Raw genomic sequence first — 12,356 nt, forward strand, 5'->3', positions numbered from 1 at the left:
TCACTTAAATTTTAAGTTTTAAACAGGTAAAACAAGATCACACACAGTAAAAATGAATTAACAGTACAATGAAGCAGAAATACAGCAAACGGTGAATACTGTTAGACAGTGTTCAATCTAGAATACTGTGTTTCAGATTTTCTATTATTCCTGGTATTGGATGTCATTGACTAATGCTGACCATATTTTTTTAAAACACTTTTACTGAATTATCACTCGTGACACAGGCAAACTTACAGTTATATAAAAGTAATCAAACCATATTAACAAGTTCACATTTACCAACACTAAACATCACATAAATTGTTCTATTACATGTAATCAAAGCAACATTATACACATTGTTCAATTCCTGCCTTCTCTTAAACCTCATTCCTCCTCCAAAACATTTTTCTGCTTCTGTTGTTCCCATAATTTCTATTTTTCCTATGTAATTTACATCTACAATTTTTTACAGATGCCACGTCCTCTTTTATTTCTGTTACAATATTCACTACTTCAAGTATATGTAGTTGGTTTATACATTGATTTCCATTTTCCAATAACTGCTTTTTTGGCAGCCACCAGAATTAAACTTAGCAAGGCTTTATTAAGTCTAGACCAGTGGTTCCCAAACTTTTTCAATACTCGACTCCCTTGCTGAATCCAGGTTTAACCAAGCCCCCCCCCCCAACGGTGCGCATAAAGTGCATATTTTATTTATTTATTTGACGTTTGTTTAATGAGGCTGCCTGACTGGACTAGAAGACCTGGGGAGAAAAGCTCAAAAGTACAATAAAAAGACAATTACCAAAAAAAAGTGTACATTCTGCTTAACAGCATAACACTGATCTACTATGGTTGAGAGTTAAGCAAACCTAATGGCAACCTTATTAACTTTAAGTTTATGAGAGCAATATTTAAAATCTGTCCATATTATTTGGCTCTGTCCAGCATACCTCTCAACTGTATAGATTTTTGCCACATATTTTTGGTCTTTTTCTCATAAAATTGTTGTTTTCTGGCAAATCACTGGCAGATCATTGAGGGTGAAGTCAGAAAATAATGACAGACAGTTGAGTTTCATACTTCATACCCTTGAGAAAAATTAAGGCTAATGCAAAACCTGCACTTCTATCAACATTCTAAGTTTGTGAGAGCAGTACTTAAAATGTCCCTATTTTGTGCCTTTGTACCCCCATTATTTTTGGTTTTGTCCTGATTTCTTGATCTAAGAGGGGGGAGACATATGTGTCCAGTGGTATGGTCTAGACTTAAACAGACCTCATTGCTGCTGCTGCCAGGGATCACTCTCACTATTCACTCTCTCCCCCGTGACACACACACACACATACACACTAAGGTTGCCATCTTTTCAAATGCCCAAAGTGGGACATTTTTGGTACAAACATCAGATTTTGCAGGCCAAAACATACCCACGGCCAGTACAAAGGTCAGAACTTCACTTTTTTGCCTAAATAAAAGCTTATTCTTGTAGCATTTTAGTTGATTGTTTCTGTTTCTTATAACATTTAGATGTTTCAGATACAGAATAACTGTTTTATGCCACAGTTACATAAAATATAGGAAATTATTTTGTCCTAAAATCTCAGGACATTTGCCATTTTTACAAATTTTTACCTCTCAATCAGGGATAAATTTCAACAGAATCAGGGACAAAGCCAGAAGAAATCAGGGACAATCAGGGACACTTTTAAAATATTTGTGCTATTAACTTGAGACATTCACAGAATCACAGCATATGAATTAATGTACATTTTGTGAGGTAAAATAAATCTACAACTCTTGATTATTGTCATTATTCATTAACCAACTTTCCTCCAAAAGTCACCAGTTTTAGGAGGGATTAAGAGGGACAGAGCTAAAATTTGAGTCAAAATCAGGGACGTCTCTGAAAATCAGGCTCAGTTGAGAGGTCTTAAAATTGCAGGACACAACTGCTCAAAGAGGGACTGTCGCTTGCAAAGTGGGACAGGTGGTAACCCTAATACAGGACTGTGTGCAGAGATAGTTGGCATTTTCATCCCACATTTAACGCATTGGTATTCTACGTGCATCTATTTTTAATTCACCTTTTATTTGTGTCTGTAATAATGACATGTTATGTGCAAAACAAAAAAAAGAGGAATAAACACGTTGTAGGCAGAAAGTACACAATACATAGATATATAAACTTGAACACGGTATGGAATCCTCAGGGAAGAGAAAGCAAAAATTTGATCTAATTGGACGTGGATTTAAATACTAGCTGTCTGAAAGTTTGGAAAAGTCCGGCTTAGTATGTTAAATTAATGCTACCATTTACTGTTGGGGTGCCCTTTAAAAAAGATAGTGGAGTTGTGGGAAAGATAGTTGTCATAAGACTAGATCTTTTGAGTAGTGATTTTTGTAACAATAAAGCTACTCTCTTGCTCTCTCTCTCTCTCTCTCTCTCTGTCTCCATCCCCAGGAGGGCTCTTTATAGCTATTTACATCTTACAACATTTCTTCACTTGATACTTATTACTTTCTTGTTTATGTTTTAAGCATTGTTGTTTAAAAAAAAAGAATTATGGACTGCCACAATCACAAACTCACTGTGTGATTTCTGTGACCGGTGAACTGAAGAAATTACCTAATCACAGTAGCTCTGTGGAGCTGCTTGCACTGTGCACACCTTCTACACTGCCAAATAATGCAGGCACTGAACCAGCATAATCCTAAAAAGAGAAGTGAAACTGCTGTCTGAAAACCTGACCAGGTAGAAGAAGACAGAATGAGTGGGGAAAACTCTAATACACACACACACACACACACACACACACACACACACACACACACACACACACGCACGCAGTCTCTTTTGCATTCATGCACGCATTCACTCACACACTTCGTTCTCACTCTTTTTCGATCTCTCACACAGTCAGTCACTCCCTCATTCATACCTGCATTCACTCACACATCACTCTTACTCTCCCAATCACACACACACACACACACACACACACACACACACACACACACACACACACACACACACACACACACACACACACTTCCTCATTCATACCTGCATTCACTCACACATCGCTCTCAATCTCTCCCAATCAAACACATGAACAGTCACTTCCTCATTCATACCTGCATTCATTCACACATCGCTCTCACTGTCTGTCACACCCACACGCCACATACCCACTTATGCATTCATTCATAGATTGCTCTCACTCTCCTGATCTCACACTCACATGCCACACACCCACTTACACATTCATTCATACAACCCTCTCACTCTTCTGATCTCACACACACACACACACACAGTTACTTCCTCATTCATACCTGCATTCATTCACACATCACTCTTACTCTCCCAATCACACACACACACACACACACACACACACACACACACACACACACACACACACACACACACACACACAGCTACTTCTTCATTCATTCCTGCATTCACTCACACATCGCTCTCACTCACACACACACTCACAGCCACTTCTTCATTCATCCCTGCATTCACTCGCACATAGTTTTCACTCTCCTAATCTCTCTCACACACACACAGACTCTTTTGCTTTCATGCACGCATTTACTCGCACATGCAGACAGACACACACACACACTCATACAGGCATTCACTTACCTGACGCCTGACCCCGTGGTTAGTTCGTGGTGCTCCTGTGTGGAAGCTGTGGCTCCCCAGGGTGCTGCGGTGCACACTTTGGGAACCCCTGGTCTAGACAATTCAGATCCTGCACCCTAGCTCAGAAAAACATTTCCTTAGTTACACTCATTTGCTTGCCCAGTATTCCTGACAGAGTACTCTGTAGGGAATTTTTAAATTCTGCCAACTCATTACACTCACAAAACATATGTTCCCAGGCACCTTGTTCTTCACCATTACACCTCCAGCATTTGCCATCTACCTAAGGAAAAATTCTTTGGAGTCTGTTTGCGGTATAAAAGTACCTATGCAAACACTTCAGGCAAAAATGCTAAATCTTCTAAGTTTTGTTTCATATTTGGGAGCCATATGTATCTCGTTCCATTGTTTCTTTGTGAATTGCTGATCTGGTCTCTTTCCCAATCTTCTCTGACTTCCTCTGATTGATTCCTATAGTTATTGTGCATTATTTAAATACCCTACTGATTATCCTTTTTAACACCAGCTTCTCTTGTAGATCCAATTAAAAACTCACCCAGTGCAGGTCTTTCATTCAGGATTCCCTATCCCTTTCTGTTTGTCTGTATCCAGACATTAATTCCTGATAGAGAAAGCAGTCTCTAACCTACAATCCAAATGTCTTCTTGGCCTCCTCTCATTCTGTTACCTTTCCCTCTTCTAATTATTTGTTCCCAATACCATGGTTCATTTGCCAGCTTCCTGCAATAAATTCCAGCCCCCTCTAGCCAATCTCTGTACCCCTAATTGCAGTCATCTCTATCAGTAAAATCTCCTTTCTGCACCCTTGTGTTGGCTTAGTTCTTAGTATACTTTCTACTACTTTAATAATATAATAGTATGTATGATTTTGTTATTCTCCTTAAGGATTTGCATTCAAAACCCCACACTTTCCTTATTTCTTGAATTAGTCCCCTGATTCATCATCATCCTTTTGAATTGTAGTTTTCTGCTTGTGTTATGTATAAGAGCTATAACACACTAAAATATCTCTTCAAATTAGGGAATCCTAAACTTCCTTGTTCTATTGGGAGGATCAGCTTATCCCACTTAACTGTTGCCCTCCCCCCCAAATAAAATCCTTTAACTCTTGATTAATTACTACCCACAACTTCTCCGCTGGTTGATAAACATATGCCTGACCTGCATATAAAACTAAAGGGACTAAAAACATTTTCACTGCTCATATCTTGCTATCCATCTCCATAGTCAAGAGCTTCCAATTTCTCAGTTTTTGTATTATATTTTGTTTAGTTTCTTCCCACATATCCTTAGCTGCGATAACAGAATCCTTTTTAATCCATACTCCTAAATACTTCATTTTATCATGTCCCCATGAATAGGGGTACTGCTGAACAAACTCATGTGTGGGTACATAGTTTACAGCTATAGCCTTTGTTTTAACGTCATTAATTTTATATCCTAAAAAAAACAAACAGAACTCTCTCAGAATGTTCCACACCACTGAGATGTCCTTTGATGGTTCCATCAGATACAAAACAATGTCATCTGAAATTAAAGACAACTTTTCTTAAACACCATACCACTTAAATTATTGAATTTTTGAGTCCCTTATTTTCTTTGCCAATGATTCTAAATATAACACAAGTAACAAAGGGAAAGAAGACACCCCTGCCAGGATCCTCTCTTCAGACACATCTTATCAGAGAGGAACCCTCTGACTTTGATTTTTGCCTTCAGTCCCTCATATATCCTTCTAATTAACTTTATTATTGTACCAGGAAATGCAAATGCTTCCATTGCCTTACTCATAAAATCCCATATTACTCTATTGAATGCTTTCTCTGCATCAAGACCCATCAACAGCAGCAGTATTTTCTTACATTCTGCTTTTTTCTGGATCACTATTGTTCTATTAATGTTGTCAAATGTTTGCCTCCCCTCCACAAAAAATGCTAACCATAATGTGATAAAGTGTTGGACAGCTGTTAATGTCTCTTAGTGTCCAAGTGTGTTTTAAGGTCACCCATTATAATACTCCTGCTGTTCGCCATTTGTTACCCAAGGGCTTCAGTCAAGCCCCTGTATTTGCTAGAGCTTGCCTTTTTTGTGACTCCCACAGAAGAACATCAGCATAGCTCCAGGTCCTCTCTTTTTTCACTTGGTCTACTCAACTTGCCTTAGCCTGCCCAGAGCTAACCCTACCCCATGTCCATGGTGGATGAGGCGATCAAAGATCCTGGGGCAGCTTTAAACTGCTGCCAGAAGTATTTTTCTTTATTTTTTTTCGCTAATTTCCCCTTGCCATACTTGACATCCTTGAACAGCTGAGTATTGGGGATGTTCTAGTGCATTGTCCTACTTCCTTTAATGACTCAGCCAGTAACCCCATACACCTTCCCAGACTCAACAGGGAATCTACATGAGGTTCACACAAGTGCTTGCTCTGGCCCCAGGATGGATATGTTCATCCTCCCATGCCAACACCTCAGATGCCTAAGTCGCTAATAGAACCTGGGTGACCTGAGCTGTAATCAGAACTTGATCCCTCTACACCACTGCACTGGCTAGTACAGTGCTTGGGTAAGCTAACATTTTCAAGTATGTTTATTTTTTCCAAGCTCAGGTTGTCAACAGTTGTGATTTAGACCATTATTACATATAATTTTGTTGGGGGCAGAAACATGGCTGGTGACCAAAATGGAGATAATTTGATTCCTGATAGTAAGGTTACCATTATCATTAAGATGACTGTCTTTTTTATGTTATGCTATCCATTCCTGATGCTTACAGTCAGGTTGCGTAGGAAATGGTTTGAAGTTCTGCACTGATGGCATCTCAGACTTTATTTTGGAAGATAAAAACAACAATAACTGCACATGTACCTCATTGATGACAGAGCTAATAGATGGCTAAAGATCCGCAATATCAAAATCTATTATTTAATATACCAAGTCTCCAGATTCACTTAGGCTCAATCAACCTAAACTCACTTCTTGGTACAGGAGTGATGCTGAGATCTCCATTTATGAAGTAGCTGAAGAAGGGATGCTGGGTAGGAGAGGTAGCCAAACCCAGACTGTTTCCTATGCAAAGATAACCCTTGTGCCATAGCTAGATACCACTCTGGGCATTTTCTGCTAGTCAAAGACTCTGGTCAGCCTGTTCTTCAAAACACTAGGTTCAGGCTGGACAGTTGCTATGGTATCCTGTAGGCTATCACTAGGGATGGAAACTATACCATAACCACCCAGATAAAAGCTGCATATTATAGTTAAATGTGAATTTATTGTAGCAATGATCAGAATATTGGTAGAGGACAGGTATTCTTAAGTCTATTGAAGATATTCTTCCCAAACTCTAAAGTGAGGGAAGAGGGAGAACATGATGGAGAAGGGGTGATAGAGCTCTGTATTACTCTTTTATTCCACTTTGTGCATACCGGTCATAAAAAATAAATGTATGTAGAAAAAAAGAATGCATTAATAAATGTGCTTGCAAAGCTAGAACAATCCTGTTGCCTGGGTGGTTTGTGTATCAGATTTGTGGATAGCAATTGAATATATCTGGTCATATAAGTTTAACAATGCCTAGGTCAACAGCATTTGAAAAATCACCAAAAAGATTATTCCTAATTCCTTTACTGTTCTCCCTGTTACATGTCAGTGATGAAAGCATGCTCATGTCAGCAGTATTAAGTCTTAAGAGAGGGAAATCTGTGATGTAATGAGACTAGATGTTAGAAATGCTGGTTTAATGCTAATATAGCTTTGTAATATTTTTAAAAGCTATGTTAAATACATTTTATAAGTACTATATATCAAACATGGCCAATCCCTGAAACCAATATCTAACTTAAAGGAAAAGCAATCAATGCTTAACAAAAAAATATTAATTCTAACTCTATGGATTTGTCCATGTGATAATCATTAAACTTTTATTTAATATTTGAAGAGCTTCCAGATGTTCTGACATGAACCCATGAAACCTATGGCTAGGGTGGTGTTGGGCCAAGGTGACACATGACCCTCAGTGGAGTCATAGGCTGCCATTTTCCATCCCATGGCTTGAAGATAAAAAAAAGTTGCATCATTGAAGAAAGGCTGTAGCAGGCTGTACCTTCACACAAGCACCATACACTGGAAAAGATACTGGGGGGGGGGGATACAAATATTATGTAATTTAGGCTACCAAGAAAAAGGTCCCAGAGATAAACAATGCTTGTCGTCTGATTGCATTCTGATTATGAATGCATGTAGCCTATCTTGTACTAGAGTGTACTTTATGTCATTGCTTCAGGTTGCCATGTTTATTTAAGCATTTCTGTTAACCTCTTGAAGTGATTACTGCAGAAATAAAATCCCTTCCTAAAAACTGCATTTCTTCTCTTTCATTGTGTGTGTTAATGTTGTTTTAAAAATTTCCACTCCCCCCAAGTGACTATCTTTGTGGGCTTTTTTTGATTTGAGGGTTGAAACTGAGCTGGTGAAAATGGCATCTTCTGTTCATACTAATCAGGTCCAGTAGTGGAATGAACAGCCTAATTGAATGCCATGGTCCATTGAGATATTTGTAAATGCTATGCATAGCAGTTCCTAAAGGTTATATGTATAGTTCTATTGACATTTCAACAAATACAGGGATTGTTTTAAAAGTATTAAAGGAGAAGACTCAAACTAAGAGACCAGAGACCTCCCAAGAGCAAACAACTCACACATACTAGAACACGAACAAAATCTACTACACATAACAACACACATACCAGTGTCTCAGCGAATAAGCCCCTAAGGCAGAACACCTTGAAACCAAATGTCCTGGTCATAGGAGATTTTATAGTGAGACACACAGATGTCTCCTTCACCAGGCTGGACAAGGTCATGGTCAGCTGTCTGTCAGGTGCAAGGATCCATCAAATCATGCACACATTCAAGTCACTCAACAACAAATACCATTATGACTCTGTCATAGTACATGTTGGTGTGAATGACTTGAGACGTACCTCCCTGAACTATATTTGGACAGTGCAGTGGTGCAGCAGTAGAGTTGTCACCTCACAGCAAGAGGTTCTCCGGTTCGATTCTCGGCTGGGGTGCCTTCTCTGTGGAGTCTGCATGACCTCCCTGCATTTGTGTGGGTTTCCTCTGGGTGCTCCAGTTTCCTCCCACATTCTAAAGACATGCGTCTGGAGCATTTCTCCCCGGGCCTCCACTGAAAATTGGCTCGTTCCAAGTCGGGCTTTCCCGGTTAACAAATGTAAAATTAAAAAAAAATAAATAAATAAAAATATGAAGAGAGACATGACTGAACTCTCAGATTATGTGCCCTAGACAGGTATGTCCTTAGCCCTAAGCAGCATTCTACCTTCACCCAGGATGATGCCATAATATAAACAAAAAATGGTTGACGTCAGCAATTGGCTTAGCTTCTGCTGTCAATCCAGGGGGATCCAGTATCTGTCAGCCTGGGAATACATGGTCAACAGACCACACTGCTTTGTCAGAGATGGTCTGTACTTAGGGTTTTGAATACTGACAAAGACACTTGCCTCCCCTATAGTGCCTTTTTTAGGCAATACTAAAACAACAAAACTTTCAACATAAAAAAAACTCATGGTTATGCTGCTTAATGCTAGGAGACTAAACAGGAAACTGCACTCCCTGGAAGCTCTCCTCACCTTGGAAGATGCTAATGTCTGTACACTCACCAAGACTTCATTCAAGGCCACAGAGAGCACCCTGGCCATGCAAGACTACAATGCTTTCCACACATTCAGACCTCAAAACAAGTGTGAAAGAACCAAAGGTGGAAGTGTAGCCATCTTCATTAAATCCAAATACACCTTGAGACTGGTTAAACAGTACAACTCTGTTGAGCTACTTCAGGTCCAAATAACTATAGGTAAAACACCCTACCACATCATTGCTAGCTACAGGTCCCCCACCATGAACCATGCACACTGCCTACTTGGACTTTCTTGAGTCACTAATTATACTGCCAAGCACCTTGGTCATGGGAGATTTCAACTATCCTTCTATCGAATGGGCGACGTACATGGGCACAAGCTCGATCACCCTGAAATTCCTGGACTTTGTAAATACAAATGCTCTAGAACAGTTAATCTGCACTCCCACAAGGGGCGCAAATGTTCTAGACTTAGGTCAGACCATAAATCTGTTTCATTCAAAGTAACAATCAGGCCTGACACCTCCACAGGAGCAATAAAAATAAGAAACTTCTCCAAAACAAAGTTTAGCCTACTACGAGATAGTTTGAAAAGTTTCAAACCCCCAGCTAACACAGCCAACAATTACTCCTATGCATAAGAGCACACAAATGCCCTGTATAACCACTTTAACAACTGTACTGACTCTGTTCTACCTGACAGAATCAAAAGCAAGTCCTCCCATAAAAACAAGCCACCCTGGTGGACCTCGAGTATAAACAGGTTATATAACAAAAGGAAGAAAATTATGTCTAAGAACAAGAGGGAACTCAGTCAGCAGAGGAAGAATACCCTCCACAGCTTGAACAGGCAAATCAGACATCTGCTAAAGGTCTCTAAAGCTAGTCATGTGGCTAAATTACCTTCCCTGGCTAAAGACAGTCATAAGGCATTCCTTAGCTATGTCTGAAATCTAGAAAGGAATACCCAGCTATGTGATGAACTTGTAGAGGATAGTACCACTCACACTGACCCTGAGGAAATTGGTAACCTGTTAGCTGACAGTTTTGGCGTAGACGTCACCCCCCCTGCCCCCACAAGCCATAACCCAAAGCATACCTGATACCTGTCCTCTCCCCAGCAATTCCTATGAGCAGGTCATATCCATGCTTTCCAAGGCCAAAACCTCAATCTCTATGGGAACAGATAACATCCCAGGCTGCTTACTAAACAACCTAAAACATGAACTAGTGGATCCACTTCGCATTCTCTTTAACCATACCCTGAGCACTGGCTTTGTTTCAGCAGAGTGGCGAACAGCAACTGTAATCCCCTGGCATAAAGGGGATCCATCAGCCAACCCTGGGAACTATAGACTCATAAGCCTAACCAGTCTTATCTGCAAGGCCATGGAAAGAACCTTCATGGACCTTATCAACAAGGACATAGGCAACATTCAAACTCTCGACCCAACCCAGTTTGGCTTCATTAAGGGTAAATCATGCTTACTAAACCTTTTGGACTTCTTGGAGAATGTCACCAAAGCCCCGGAAGAAGGCAAAACAGTACATACTGCCTATCTTGACTTAACCAAGGCTTTTGACAATTCCTCACTCAGGTATCATCAATAAACTCTCCCAGCTGGGAGCAAATCATAAAAAAGAAATATGGACATGGGAAAGAAAAAGAGATTTGATATGGCGCAATATTTATGCAAAGGTAAAAGCCAAAATAATCAACATAAAGAAGGCAGCTGCAGAGATATTTCAAGAGAAATACAGGCAAAGGCAGCCAGATATGGAAAATTTCACATTAAAAAAATAATATCACAAAGAGGGAATGTAGAAAAGAAGATTAGTAAAGTAGAAGTTAAAAAAAATAGAAGTTGAAGTTATGGAATGCCTACAAAGTAAAGGATTTGATGTAGAACTTCTAACGCAGTTTACATCACAGCATGATAGAATGAGTCTGCAAAGTAAAGAGAAACAGGAAGATCAGGAAACATCTGAAGAAATATGGACATGGGAAAGAAAAAGAGGTTTAATATGGTGTAATATCTATGCAAAGGAGAAAGCAAAACTAATCAATACAAAAAGGGCAGCACCAAAGATATTTGAAGAGAAATACAGGCAAAGGAATCCAGACATAGAAAACTTTACAATACAAAAAATAAGACAAAGAGGAGCAGAAAAGGAGATAATTAATGGAGAAGTTAAAGAAATAGAAACTGAGGTCATGAAGTACTTCCAAAGTGAAGGATTCAGTGTAGAAAATCAAATTCAGAAAGTAGCACAACAGGACAGAGCAATGGAACTCCAAATTAAGGGGAAACCAGTGGAATGGGAAGCAATTGGTCAGGTGCCGTATGAAGATATTTTGGAGGCTTCCACAGAAAACCAGTATAAAGAGCTACTTGAAGCTGGACAGCAAGGGAAGGAACAGGAAACTGTGGAAATGCTGACACTGTTAATGTTGAGGAGTGATAGGCCAGTGAGTTCTCAAATGACAGAGCAACAGATGGGACAGGATTAAATTGAAGAGAATATGCCACAGGAAGATGTAGTAGAACTTTCTATACAATGCCCACAGGAAATGGAAAACAAAAAAAATGTGCCCTTAGTCTAGAAGAAGCCAAGCTAAGAGAAGATTTGCTTGACTTAATAGAGCTAGAAAAAACCAAAAGTAGTGTGGCTTTTCACCAATAACCAAACAATCCAAACTAAAAAAGCCGTAGAGTGGAATGCAATACTAATTCCAGTTCAACACACGAAAGTGACACCAACCACGTACTTGAACGCTTTTATTGAACAAAATCACATGCGTTTTCGTCCCTTACTCTAGGACTTCATCAGATAAAACCATTTAAAAACTTTCTGCTTTTATACTTTAATAACAATCAATCAACCTATAGAATGTCCTCTCATTATTTCAAATTAACCAGTCGATTTCCTTTCTTATCTCATTAATATTAATTCCTAAAAAAGAATTTCAAAGAAAACTCATGTGTGTACCATACTTTAAAATGAATATAATCAATTAAATATTTAATTT

Source organism: Protopterus annectens, chromosome 11.part0, assembly GCF_019279795.1.
Source record: "Protopterus annectens isolate FY-2018-M chromosome 11.part0, PAN1.0, whole genome shotgun sequence".
In the NCBI taxonomy this organism is placed as follows: domain Eukaryota; kingdom Metazoa; phylum Chordata; order Ceratodontiformes; family Protopteridae; genus Protopterus; species Protopterus annectens.